The 14,472-nt window shown below is 37.7% G+C and overlaps 1 protein-coding gene across 6 annotated transcripts in view; it reads right to left on the reverse strand.

The window, feature by feature from the left end:
• The window catches only part of LOC150076573 (ELAV-like protein 2), an 83,209-nt gene that overhangs the window by 58,652 nt on the left and 10,085 nt on the right, over positions 1-14,472 (reverse strand). The window contains exon 1 of one of the 6 annotated variants that reach the window (XM_090387491.1): positions 14,113-14,312. The exons of 4 other annotated variants lie outside the window; for them this stretch is intronic. The gene's annotated coding sequence lies outside the window, so the exon portion shown is untranslated. Of the gene's footprint in view, positions 1-14,112; positions 14,313-14,472 lie in introns of those variants that run through there. One more of the 6 variants, XM_090387489.1, reaches the window with a different exon arrangement.

The raw sequence follows: 14,472 nt of genomic DNA on the forward strand, positions 1-14,472 counted from the left end.
TCAAAAATATTGGTACAAACGTTTAGGGGAGGTAGGTTTTTTTTTTTTTTTTTATGTGAACCCCCAAACACGAGAGGTATTAGAAACTATAGTACTTAGAACCGTGCTTCGGTTGGAGGTTGAGAAGACGAAAGAAGATATTTGTTGACATTGGACTTGAACTTCTGTAGATTGTAATTTTCAGGAAATACGTATGAAGGAAGGTTGTTCCAGAAAACGGTAGTTAAATGAATAAATGAGGAAGATGAAAAGTTGGTTCTGTGGGTGTGAAGTTGGACAGTAAATGGATGTTGGCTGGTGGTGGCACGTGTTTGGACTGTTTTGAAAGAGAGAGCGGGAATTATAGAAGCCAATTCAGAAGAACAGTGCCCATGGAAGTATCTGTAGAAGAGGCATGCAGCAGAAACAGTGTGTCTATGAGACAGCGAGTGGAGATGAATCATTAATTAACCTAACTGCCCTCTTCTGAATGGAATCAAGAAGCCTGAGAGAGGTTTTGGGGGCACCACCCCAGATGTGGGAACAATATTCCATGGCAGGGCAGATTTGCGATTTATACAGAGTGAGCAGCTGTTTGGAAGAAAAGTGACGCCGAGAGCGAAAGAGAAAACCAAGTTTTTTAGATGCAGAGGAAGCAATATTTGTAATGTGCTTGTGCCAAGAGAGATTAGAAGTCAGGGTAATCCCCAAAAGAGATCTCATTTTGCCTAGAAATTGGAGTGTCACTAAAGATAAGCATAGGAGCAGAAGAATCCTTTTTGCGGGATATAAGACAAGACTGAGTTTTAGAAGGGTTGAAATCAACTAAGTTGTCTTTGCCCCACTGGAGAATTACCTGAGGATCGGCATTTAAGGAATTGGTAGCAGATTTTTGAGAAGTTGAAGCTTATTGAAGAGGGCAAGGTTTCTCAAACTGGAAAGTGGAACGCAATGTGCTATCATTGGCAAAACTTTACAATTGTAAAGCAGTTATTAATCAGTCCAAACTAGAGTTTGAACAGGCTAAGAGTAGAAAACTTGCTTCTCGCCCTAATGGTAGCCGAGCATTCTGGTCTCTTGCCAAAGCTATTGGCCGCAAATTTTGCCCATCTCTGCCCCAACCTCTGTCCAAACCAGATGGTTCTGTTGTCACTTCAGCCAAGGATAAAGCTGACCTACTAGCATCCAATTTTTCTTCCAGCTCATGTATTAATGATCTTGGTAAAACACCTCCCACCATTCCCAACACGCTCCATTCAATGCCTCCTGTGGTCTTCCGTCAAAAGGATATCAGAAGGATTTTGATTGATCTTGATGCTAAGAAAGCTCCAGGTCCTTATGATATATCTCCACTTGTTCTCAAAACCTGTGCTCCTGAACTTACTCCTATTCTTTGCCGCCTTTTTTCACTTTCTTATTCCAAAAGTATTTTTCCTTCTGCTTGGAAATTTGCTCATATCCGGCCAGTTCCTAAAAAGGGTGACAAATCCCTCCCATCCAATTATCGTACCATTACAATTACTTCTACTCTTTCTAAAGTAATGGAGAAATCAATTAACCGCCAACTCTTAAACTACCTAGAAACTTTCCGTCTGATCAACGATCGCCAGTATGGATTCCTTCAGTGTCGATCCACTGGTGATATTCTGCCTTATGTTACCCATTTATAGACTAATTCAATGGAAAGGTTCGGTGAAACACAAGTAGTTGCTCTTGACATCTCAAAGGCTTTTGATCATGTTTGGCATAAAGGTCTTCTAAACAAGCTTCCACCTCATGGTTTGCCAACTGTTTTTAGTAATTGGTTATCCAGTTTTCTCTCTGATCGCTCACTGAGGGTGATGGTAGATGGCTCTCTGTCTTCTAACTTCTCCACTAATGCCGGTGTCCCGGTTCGGTTCTTTCACCCACTCTTTTCCTCTTGTATATTAATGACCTTCTTCCACTGACTGGAAATCCTATCCATAGTTTTGCCAATGACAGCACATTGCATTCCGCTTTCCATTTTGAGAAACCTTGCCCTGTTCAATCAGCTTCAACTTCTCGAAAATCTACTACCAATTCCTTAAGTGCCGATCTCCAGGTAATTCTCCAGTGGGGAAAAGACAACTTAGTTGATTTCAATCCTTCTAAAACTCAGTCTTGTCTTATATCTCGCAAAAAGGATTCTTCTGCTCCTATGCTTATCTTTAGTGACACTCCAATTTCTAGGCAAAATGATATATCTCTTTTGGGGATTACCCTGACTTCTAATCTCTCTTGGTACAAGCACATTACAAATATTGCTTCCTCTGCATCTAAAAAACTTGGTTTTCTCTTTCGTTCTCGGCGTTACTTTTCTTCCAAACAGCTGCTCACTTTATATAAATCGCAAATTCGATCTGCCATGGAATATTGTTCCCACATCTGGGTGGTGCCCCCAAAACCTCTCTCAGGCTTCTTGATTCCATTCAGAAGAGGGCAGTTAGGTTAATTAATGATTCATCTCTAACAGAGTCTCTCCACTCACTTTCTCATAGACGTACTGTTTCTGCTGCATGCCTCTTCTACAGATACTTCCATGGGCACTGTTCTTCTGAATTGGCTTCTATAATTCCCGCTCTCTCTTTTAAAACAGTCCGAACACGTGCCGCCACCAGCCAACATCCATTTACTGTCCAACTTCAAACCCACAGAACCAACTTTCCATCTTCCTCATTTATTCATTCAACTGCCGTTTTCTGGAACAACCTTCCTTCATATGTATTTCCTGAAAATTACAATCTACAGAAGTTCAAGCCCAATGTCAACAAATATCTTCTTTCGTCTTCTCAACCTCCAACCGAAGCACGGTACTAAGTACTATAGGTTCTAATACCTCTCGTGTTTGGGGTTCACATAAAAAAAAAAAAAAAAAACTGGCTTAGGTTCTTTGATAGCATTACATAATGTAGATTTTGTAAATTTTAATAGAAATATATTTTTTTAAGTTAAAATGTCAGAATCAAAGAAAAGAACAGCAATTTCTTTGGAAACTAAACTAAATATCATACGATGTGTTGAAAACAGCAAAATAAAATCCGATGTGGCACATTCTTTAGGATTAGCGCAATCAACTTTAACAACCATACTAAGTCAATCAGAAAAAATAAAACAGTCTGCTCAGAATTGTACAGATGTTACAGTAGCAAAATTAACTCGCTTAAGGAGTCCAATTTTAGAAAAAATGGAGAAAATGTTAAGTTTGTGGATAGATGATATGTCACAACGTCATATGCCTTTAAGTCAAATGGTGATTTGAGAAAAAGCATTATTTTTGTTTAATCACCTGAAATCTAAACAAACTATGAAATTACGGAAACTTTTGGGGCTTCTCGAGGTTGGTTCAGGAAATTTAAAAAACAGGCCAGGATTCATAGTGCAAAATTAACAGGAGAAGCTGTAAGTGCAGATGTTGAAGATGCAAATAAGTTTCCAGAAAAACTAAATGAAATAATTGAACGTGATTAATTGAACACCAAATTTGGTGTTCAATGTTGATGAAAGCGGTTTGTTCTGGAAATGGCTACCATCAAAAAGCTTCATTTCTATTGAAGAAAAATCAGCCGCTGGGTTTAAAGACCATTTAAATGTTACTCTTTGGATCAAATGCCTCTGGCGATTATCAATTAAGATTATTATTAGTTTACCATTCAGAAAATCCAAGGGCATTAAAAGGTAACATAAAAATGAATTTACCTGTAACATGGAAAGCAAATAGAAAGGCGTGGGTTATCAAGGAGTTATTTACTGATTGGTTTGTTAACAACTTTTGTCCTGAAGTAAAACGGTATTGTCAAAAAAACAATTTTGAAGAAAAAGCTCTTTTGTTGTTAGACAATGCTCTGGGACATCCTACTCATCTTAACACGTTGGACACATGCATTCCTGTCAAAGTTGTGTTTCTTCCAGCAAACAAACTTCCCTGTTTCAACTATTGAATCAGGGAGTAATAGCATCATTTAAAGCTTATTATCTGCATCTAACATTAAGCAATTCAATTGAACTAGAGGGTAAATAGGAAATGACAGTTAAAACTTTTTGGAAAAACTACAACATTAAAAACACAATTGAAAACATTGATAGTTCTTGGAAAGAAGTCACTAAGAAATGCTTAAATGGAGTTTGGTGCAAAATATGGCCAGAAGTTGTACTAGAAGAAGAAAATAACATCCAAGAAATCAGAAATTAAGTTATCTAGATGGCTCAATCAATAGGTTTCGAAAATGTTGATGAAGAGGATGTTAGAAATTTATTGAATGCAGAAGATGATGGTTTTTCAGTGGAAGATTTAGAAAACCTTGTTAACAACGAAGACAAAGAAAATGAAGACGAAGTTAAAGAAGTTCCTGCCGAAAAAGTGTTAACAACCAAAGATTTAAAAAGGTGCTTAAATGACATTGAAAACGTTTTAAATTTTTTTAGTGAAAATGATTCTGATTTAGGAAGAAGTGTTATTGTTAAGCGATCAGTGTTAAATGCAATAACTCCGTATAGGCAATTGTTAAATGAAAGAGAAAAAAAGCATAAACAATCAACTTTAGACTCATATTTTAAAATGTGATTTCACTTTGTAAGTTGACTTTATTTAATAAAACTTTTCTTTGTTCGAAAAAAAGCTTTTCATTTTCTTTACGTAGGAATGTATCCCTCCGTAGCCAAGTGGTCAGGAGCGGGGGTGCAGCAGTAGCACCCGCTCTTTGAGTAGACCGGGGTTCAAGCCCCTGCCTGCTGAATACAGTCGATCTGCCAACCCGCAATGGACCAGCGTGGCAGATTATGGTCCATTTCCCTCAGCATTAATTGTTGAGGAGGCCTCCATGCTGCAGTGGGTTGATAATGGCTGCACTTTACTTTTTTTTTTTATCCCTATTCTGACCGTAGTATTTTTACCTCTGAAAACAAAGTTTCACTTAACGAAGTAATTTCATGGAACGCATCCTATTCATTAATCGAGGTATGACGTTATTTAAAAATTCTGCATACGAGTGTATCATATCACTTGGAATGTTAATGGACACATTATTGGATTCCCTTCAACTGGTAAAGTGCTGTCTCCTCAACCGACAAAGGTGGTGCTAAAAAAAAGGCAGTTAACTGTAGGTTTGATTTCTGTGGTATAGAAGATCATGAAACCTATGGTTAGAGATGCAATTCAGGACTATCTCAACATTCTTGTTGAGATAGTCCTGAATTGTATATGTATAGCAATTTTCCTCATGGAAAATTGCTATACATATACAGGTGATCCCCGCTTAACGCTGATAATTCGTTCTGGAAGAACAGAGCGCTATGTGAATCCGCACTAAGCGAGCTCCGCATTCCCTAAGGTAACATATGTATTTGTGAGTTGCGGTCGGTGCCATAGGATATTTCCTAATCGATAATAAACGGTAGTGAAAAGATGCACAAATGTCGGTCAAAATATTTAATATTCAAATATTTGTACAAATAAAATGTTCTGCATTACATACGTACATAATTGCATGTTCTGCATTACATATGTGGTAGCTATTTACGTATCAAAATTAAACTTAAAATTCCAATTAAAATCATGAATTTAATTAATCTAAATTGATTTTAATTGATTTAATTTAATTGATGAATTTAATCAAAAAAATGTGTCGATTTTGGGTTGAACTTTGGCCCTCTTCCAAATAAAATAAAAGGGGTATTAATTTTAAATCCCCCGCAGCATTACCACCCAACAATCCTTCGCCGCTTTGAGACCTGCCATGTTTTTTTCTTCTTTCAATATGAAACTTCTTTTAGGCATTCATTTCCACAAAAGTTCTGCTTCATCTATGTTAAAAACTTGTTGAGAAGTATAACACATAATACTCTTCTTCAATAATTTTAACAAGTTCCTTTTTGAAAGTTTTAGCTCCTTGATCTGCACTTGCGGCTTCTCCCTGGATTTTAAATCTATTCAACCAGCCCTTACCCCAGTTTTAAACAGTTCTACATTTTTTTCTTTTTTAGGTGAGTTTTCTTCAGATAATCATATTGGCTAATCTCTTTCTTTCTTTCTTTCTCTCTCTCTCTCTCTCTCTCTCTCTCTCTCTTTTTTTATAATATTTAACTTAACTGAATTCTGCATTGGATATTATCTTCAATAAAATTAGTTAAAGTCTTTCCATTTCAATCCCAATAGCCGGCCTAGCCCTAGTTGCTTGCACTGGAACAGCCATCTTTCCCACTGCTAAAATTAATTCTTTATTTTTTTATAATTGTTCTTGCAATTAAACTTGCAAGTCCTAAATTATGGCACACATCCGCTTGTCGTTGACCGGAATCAATTCACTTCAAAACGTCTAATTTAATTTTCAAATTCGGCCTTTTTCTTACATTTATAGTCTTCGTACTGCGCTGAGACGTTGTTGCTTTTTCATTCTTATCCGCCATTATTAACTCTTGGAAAATGTAACTGCGTTGGTTGCATTAATTACGATACAATGTTCAAGTAAACTGTCCGTTTCGCACGATGTCTAATACGGTACTGAGTGATGACTAGACTTCGGATAAATGTATATAACGCAGATATTACAAGCAATATACTTTATCATTTTTTAAAATGTTGATCTCGGAACTACGTAACAAGTCACTGTACTGCAATTAAATTAACATGCGAGAAAATTTCACTGAGTGTGGGAAACGTTTTAATGCTGTTTTGCTATTCATTTTCAAGCTATCGACTCCATCACATGAAACGATTTCGTTAAATATGCCAAAAACGCAATCTGTAAAAGAGCGTTATAGTGATCTGAGATAGTCAGATATGGGTTATAATATAAGAAAACCGTTATAGCGAATCAGCATAAAGCAAACTGTGTTATAACGGGGGCCTGCTGTACTGGAAGAAGTTGAAATTACCAATTAGACCCTATAATGGATTTCAGGCTAGCAAAAAGATAGGAGATAGGGGACTGTCGTAAATGATGTCTTTGGGTGGACGGACTTAGCAGTGTCCCAGCACAGGAATCGGTGAATCTCCTCCTATTTCTTATTTTCAAAAATGATATTAATGAGAGTAACCAGATTATCAGATCACAATAAAATCAAGCACTTGTTGTATAAGCAAAAAAGGTTCTCTATCCGTGAATTTTCAAAGTTTGCCGATTACAAAAGGGTGGAAGAGTGGTTAACAGTTTGAGCCAGAACATGTACTCAAAAAAGACTTGGGATTATTGGCATACTTTTTTTTTTTTTTTTAAACAAACATGGACAAACCATTTTGGTAATACGGGGATAATGTATGTTCTATTTTTTATTTCAATCTTTGAAATTAAATGTATTTAAGTTCAGGCAACCCCCGTATAACACGGTATTTCTACAACACGGTTTTGCTCTAACACGATTGATAAAGTGCAGCAATCCTCTCACAACATGGTGTTTTTGAGCTTTTGTGCAAGGAAAACTCTGCTATTATGTTGGGGTGTGTGTGATTTGGTTTTTAGGAGATTAGCAACTAAGGCCATATCGCTCCGGGAATATGCGGTGATCATTCCCTTGACCTTTCCGCATCCTCCGTAGTTGGTGGTGACGGGCTCAAACCCTGGTCTAATCAAGAAGCATGTGCTACGCATTGCTGCTCCTTCCCACCTGGCTACGGAGGCTGTTGTTTGTTTGTTTTTTAGGAGCATTAGCAATTAAGGCCATATTGCTCCGGGCTATGCGGTGGTCATTCCCTAACCTTTCCGCATCCTCTGTATTTGGTGGCGACGGGCTCGTTATTTGGTTTTTTTAGGAGCATTAGCAACTAAGGCCATATTGCCCCGGGATATGCGGTGGTCATTCCCTGACCTTTCCGCATCCTCTGTATTTGGTGGTGACGGGCTCGTTATTTGGTTTTTTTTAGGAGCATTAGCAAGTAAGGCCATATTGCTCCGGGGATATGAGGTGGTCATTCCCTGACCTTTCCACATCCTCCGTATTTTGTGTTCACAGGCTCGAACCCCAGTCTAATCAAGAAGCATGTGCTACACACTGCTGCTCCTTCCCACCTGGCTACGGAAGCGCCTGCTATTTATTATGTTCGATGCAATTTTTCAACCTTTCCATTTTTTTTTTGTGAATCCCCGCTGTTGACTCGCTAGTAGTTATGCAAAAAAAAAATTATTGGGAAATCCCCGTATTTTATTTTTTTCAGAAATTCCCATGTTAGTTTCTGTGCTATTGAACTTGTGCTTGTTTGAGACCACAAAAAAAAAAAAAAAAAAAAAAGACTTCAAAGCATTACTAAACTTTGTTCTTAAGAACCATATTGGAATAATTTCTTTGCTGTGAAATAAATTCCAACTCTAAATTATGCCTAAGGAACTTAGGCATTATTTGGGTAACTGCTGATTTATTTAAAGAATGGATTCTAAATTGTTTTGTGCCAGCTGTGGAAAACTATTTAAAGCGGAAAAATCTAGTAAAAGTTTTATTACTATTGGATAATGCTGCAGTCCATTCAAAAGATTTAAGTCATCGAAAATGTTGGAGTGCTGTCCACCTAATACAACTTCTTTAATTCAGCCATTAGATTATATCTACCTTTAAAATTCATTACATTAGAAAATCGTTACAATAGATTTTGGAAAAAAATTATTCTGAATTGAAGTGATGGAAGCGTTTCCCAATTGTGGACTGTATCAGTATCATAACTTTATTGTTCAAAGAAACAAAACCATCAACATTAAAACAAATGTTGGAAAAATGTATGGCCAGAGTCAATTCATTCAGGAAATATGGTCGAACCGACAGAAAATGGAATCGGTGCAATAGTACAACTTGCAAAGCCAGTAGGAGGGGAGGCAGGTCCATGCAAATTTTAGTACCTGAGGTAAGAATGAAAAATTGCTCACTCCCCCAAATCGAACCTAGAAATGACAGAAAGACAGAAAAGACCCGATTACTGGGGCATCTAAAACAAGAATGGCAAACCCGCTGGACAAACAGCACCAAAGGAGAAGTGACAAGGAAATTTCTTCCGGACATACACAAAGTGTACCCTAAATCACCGCCTTGGCTCCACCCAGGACTGCACTCCACTTACCTCCTGACGGGTCACGGACCTTTTAATGAAAAACTTGCAGCCTTTCGGCTTGTGGAGGACCCACATTGTCCATGCGGGGAACGCGAGAGCTGGCAACATTTAATGCACCAATGTCCACTGTACGACGACTTACGTGGATTCCTAATCACCCGACTAACTTACTTACCTCAGGACCAGGAACACCATCTCCTGGACAGCTTCGATGAATATAGTGCGCTCGCCAAATTTGCACAAGACTTATTTGCAAGAAGGAGAACACAAATTGCAATCAATAATGCACGCCGTTAGCCCAGGGCTCCCTGCACATGAGCATCCAAACTGAACCAGACTATGGCCGTTATGGTGGGACCTCACTCTCTCTCCTAGGATTGAACATCCATCGTAAATGATAGACGATCCGACACCATATATGCGGACTCCTACTAGACAATGATCTCTCTCTCTCTCTCTCTCTCTCTCTCTCTGGACGGGACTCTTTCTCCCACGTGCAACGCAACGACTGGACCACATGACCACAGCAACTCTGCTGCAGCACGTCGCCTGGCGTTCTGAACTGGGCACCTTTTCTCAGTTCACTTTTAAAACCCCATCCCTAGGCAGGGAAGGGGAAGAGATGGGCCTCTGTCTCATCCCCTCCCCTGCCCCCCTTTTCTCTCTGGTGGGGCCTGCTCCACCGACACTGCTGGGATCGCCTTCTCTTTCGTTACCCCCAATCTTCAGTCTTCCCCCACTCTACCTTTACCAACCGTGAATGTCCCAACTGCAAACTGCTAAACTTCAATGTGAAAAATTAACCTAACCTTCATTTAAAACCTATCTCGGCTTTACCTAAACCTCTAGTGTCTATCCCCCCCCCTTTTTTTTTTACATAGGCCCTAGCCACTGAAATCTCAGGAAATTAGGAGAGTAAATAATTGTAATACTGGTGTACCTGGTCTGCCTCCATGGGGCCAAGTGTGGGCAACGGTGGGCCTCAGTAGGGGTCCAGCAGCTAAATGACCAGATGAACAACGGTACACGACAGTACACATGTACAAAATCCATACACTTTTAAATCTCTGGCCTCAACAGTGTTCTGTTTCACATGACAATGTATACTACGCGGAGATGGGGGAAAACCCCTGGTGCCGTTTGACACGAATACACTTTACACTTTCCCCCCCAAAATATTAATAAAAAATTGTTTCATTTAAAAAACTTATTTAATATACATTTCTGGTACACGTTTTAATAAAATATTAAAACTGAGGTTATAAAAACGACAACCGGTGGAGCAACAACGCCAGATAGTGCTGGTGCGAAGAGCTCAGTATCTGTACAGTGATGCGATAAAGATTTTTGTCTTGCGAAAGCAAGATGATAAACGGATTGTAATAATCAAAAGATAAAATCAAAAACATTGGCAATTATTTAATCTTTCTTTTGGCATCCCCTTTCAGTTTTTAACCTGAGGCAACAGCCTCGTTCACCTCACCCTCAGCACAGCTCTGGGAGGGGGAAGATTTGATGATATGACTACTAAAGATGTTCAAGAATTACTGGTAGAAAACAGGTTGGCAAGGTAGATTTGGTGGAAATGGCATCAGAGGTAAACCAAATCAATTCAGAGGATGATAGAGCAGATGAAAATTTTGAAGTTCCAAATTTTACACTAAAAAGCATATGGGAAGGCATAAACTTAGGCGAGAAATTAAAATCTTATTTTCTGAATGAAGAACCTTGAACTGAAAGGAACACAATTTCAAAAGCCTTTCCAAAAGGGAGCTTCAAAAATGCTTAGCTCTGTACCATGCAATTTACAAAGATCTATCAAGCAAAAGCAAACAAACCCAGATTATTGATTTTTTGAAGAGAGCAGAAGATACACGAAATCTAGATGCTGAAGAAGAAAGTTCAGAAGGTGAAGATATTCTGCAACAAAATATCCTGTTTGATTTTCTTAGCAGCAGTGAAGAGGCAGAAAATTAAATGAACGTACATTATCTGACATAGTTTCACAGTTTGTAAGACGTTTGTTCAGTTATTAATTTAATAAAAATTAAGTTTCCCATAGTTATAAAACAATGTATTTTTGTTAGCTTTTGGAGTAATCCCCCCTTTTTGTACTGGTTCTTAGTCCCATATAACACGGTTTCACACTACATGAGATTTTATGGGAACCTAACTATCGTGTTATATGAGGGTTACCTGTATATATAGTAGAGCATCAGTTATCCAGAATAATTAATGTCAGACCTCTTCCGGATAGCCAAACTTTTGAGATAATCGAGCGTAAGTTAAGATTAAATAAATTCCATTGTAATGTATTTAGGTAAAAGAAAAAGCTCTTAAATATCGTGAAAAAAAAAAAAAGAATTTATTTAATTAAAAATAATAATTACTTATAAATAAAAATTTTCACAAGTACATATGTATGTACTTGTGCAAATATTCGGATAGGTTCATTATGTTATTCGAATTTTACTGCAAATCTTATCTGGAAAAAAATTTAAAGTAATTCTTTAAAATAATGTTCGGTCTTTTTTGTTTCATTTGTTGTGACTTTTTTTTTGCTACCAATTCTCTTAAGTTCCTTCACAATATCAATTTGATTATATAGCATTTTTCCTGTTTTCTGCCCATTTCAGTGCTGTTGGTTTTCGTTGACATTTTACCATAAAAACCTGAGAAAAATAATAAATCACAGTTTTGGGCCGATATTATTCTGACCGAATCTGGAGCTAAACTAAACAATATGCAATGAATAGAAATATGCCCAGGAAAATTGGGTTCACAGAAGTGAATGACTAAAACTCTTATCACTCATGGTTTCCTAATCCAACATTTCACCAGATATATGAAGTAAAAAAGAAGACAGAAATACTCTCGTAACATAATAAACATTTTTTCTCAAATACTACCATTAATAAAAAAAGAAAAATCGGCTTTTCAAATTATTCCATATAACTGACGTTCTACTGTATTAATTTATAAAAGTAAGTAATCATAGCTGTATTTTATATCCATCTCCCTCTTCCCCAATTCAGCATGAAATGGGTGAATTTTTTGGTAGTTGTTGGCGCATCGGTTTCTGTGGCCATAATGCACCTCCCAAGGTTTTTGCAGTACTTTTGATCCAAGCCCGAGGCGGGATTCGAACCCGAGACCTTTGGGTTGCCAGGAAGGCACTTTACCCACCCGGCTAGTCGGCAAATGTGTGAATATTTTTAAGGGAAGCACAGGTATTAAAATTTTGGTAACCTATGTTCTGCAAAGTTATGGGAACCAGAAATCCTATGGTTATATATAATAGGGGTGGGGGCTAAAATTATTCAAGGCAAAAAAAGACATGTTATAATTCAACCTGGCATGAAATTTTCTATGCAGTGTAAAGAGGCAGCTAGGAAGGCAAAAAAGTTCATGGTGTCCTGTTCATGGCTTTCAAGGCTTTTGCTAGTATGGATATGGATGTCATTTACCCTCTACACAAGGTAATGGTTAGACAGCATGTGGAATATTGTATTTACACCTGTAGACCACACCTAAAAAAAAATAAAAATTCTGGAGAGTTCAAAGAAGAAAAGATGCAGTGTTCTGAAGGTTTGGGGAAGGGAGAAAAGATTGGTGATGGGTGCAAAGTGATTCACATATAAAGAATGGTTTAGGTATGGACTGCAAAGGTTGACAACTAGACTAACTGAAGTGTATATATAAGGTGCTGAAGGAATTGAATAAAATGAATCCCTTCTCCTGTTCTCCCTTCGAGACATGAACCAGGGAACACAAATATAAAATCTCAGGGAATAATAGATGATTGGATCTCATGAAGTTCACCTATATATATTGCTTCCCAATGTGGTGGTGGGGGGGGGGGAGCAATGAGTCTGGCTAAGTTTAAAGCAGAACTGGATGATTACCTGGTGGGAATGGAAGTAGTATGATATTACGTTTTATTTTAATTTCAATTATTTTACTTGTTAATTTCTTTTTGGCCGATGCAGAAAAAGTTCACTTCCTGCAACATTTGGCCTTACTAATAAAATTTCATTTGCATAACTGTAATTCCAGGTTAAAATTTGTCCAAAGACTGGAAAAATTAATCTAAAATTATAAGATTAATTAATATTAATTAACTGATTAATAAAATTAATCTGAAATGACAGATTAATTTTATAAAAATAAGTTCACAACTGGGCCAAATGTGGCATATCAATGATCCATGGTAACATAATCAAAATGAGGCAAGCAATGTCAGTGGAGAGCAAATACAGGTATGGCATCAATTCCTCCTGCTGAGAATGAGACTGAATTAGTGCAGAATTATCAATTCTTACTTTTTTTTTTTTTTTTTTATGAAACCCCCAAACACGAAAAGTATCAAAACCTATAGTACTTAGTACCGTGCATGGGTTGAAGGAGAAGTATGGGGGATGCTGGAAACTTTGCTATAGAGACTAAACAAGGGTTTCACCACTTCAAGCCTCCAATAAGCAAAGTGGTGGTATTTCACTGGTTGATGAAAGTCATCTACCACCTGACAACTGATGCAAGCTTGAAGTTTTTGGGAGATGACAGCCATATCTGCCTAGATCATCCTACACATGATCTAATGCACTGAGTTCTGGGGATATAGCAGACCATTCCATGTAGATCACATACTTCCCTTCTGAAGAACCCAAAAACTTCCATGGGGACAACTATTAGCCCCCTTCGTGCACACACCAAGGGTTTAGTGTCAGACATTAACTACAAAATTGCGTTTTTGTTTTGAGACAACTTTAGTTTTACTTTATACAAATAACAATGCATATCATGTCATAAAACTGTATCTCTCTAGTACTTTACAAGTTAGTTTGGACTATAAGACATTTCTGGTAAACCAAGAAAATGTCAAATGGCTTTTTCTTGGTTAATTACAAAAATGTTTAGTACAAAATGATTTTGTAGTTAAAAGTTGCCTGACACTAAACCCTTGACATTTGTGGTGCATATGTGTATGCAAACATGAATGAATGTATAATTTTTCACGTATGGACTCTGCAGAATATATACCATATATATAACATGATTTTTGTCTACCGTCATGGTATACCTACCTAATGGGGAGTAGCTCCCACTTAGGTCTTTAGAACAGCCTAGATTTCTTGTGGCATATGCTCACCGAGGTGTCAAAAGAGTTCCACAGGGCTGCTGGTCCATGCTAACTCAACTGCTTCCCAGAGTTTTGCAAACTGATTGTGTATCTCTGCTCTGAAGCTTGTTCCACTGAGGTGGAACAAGTTTAAGTGTTCAACTGGACTAAGATCTGATGACTGGATGTGCCACCACTGTAGGATGAATGAATTTCGATAACAATAGTCAGTAACATGAGAATGCATGTTCTGGCCTAGTGTGAGACAGTAACCTGCTGGAAGAATTTCCAACAGGTTAATATGCCGCAGTTATGAAAGGATTGC

The sequence above is a fragment of the Mastigoproctus giganteus genome, chromosome 13 (genome assembly GCF_048544385.1).
Source record: "Mastigoproctus giganteus isolate SK-2022 chromosome 13, ASM4854438v1, whole genome shotgun sequence".
In the NCBI taxonomy this organism is placed as follows: Eukaryota; Metazoa; Arthropoda; class Arachnida; order Uropygi; family Thelyphonidae; genus Mastigoproctus; species Mastigoproctus giganteus.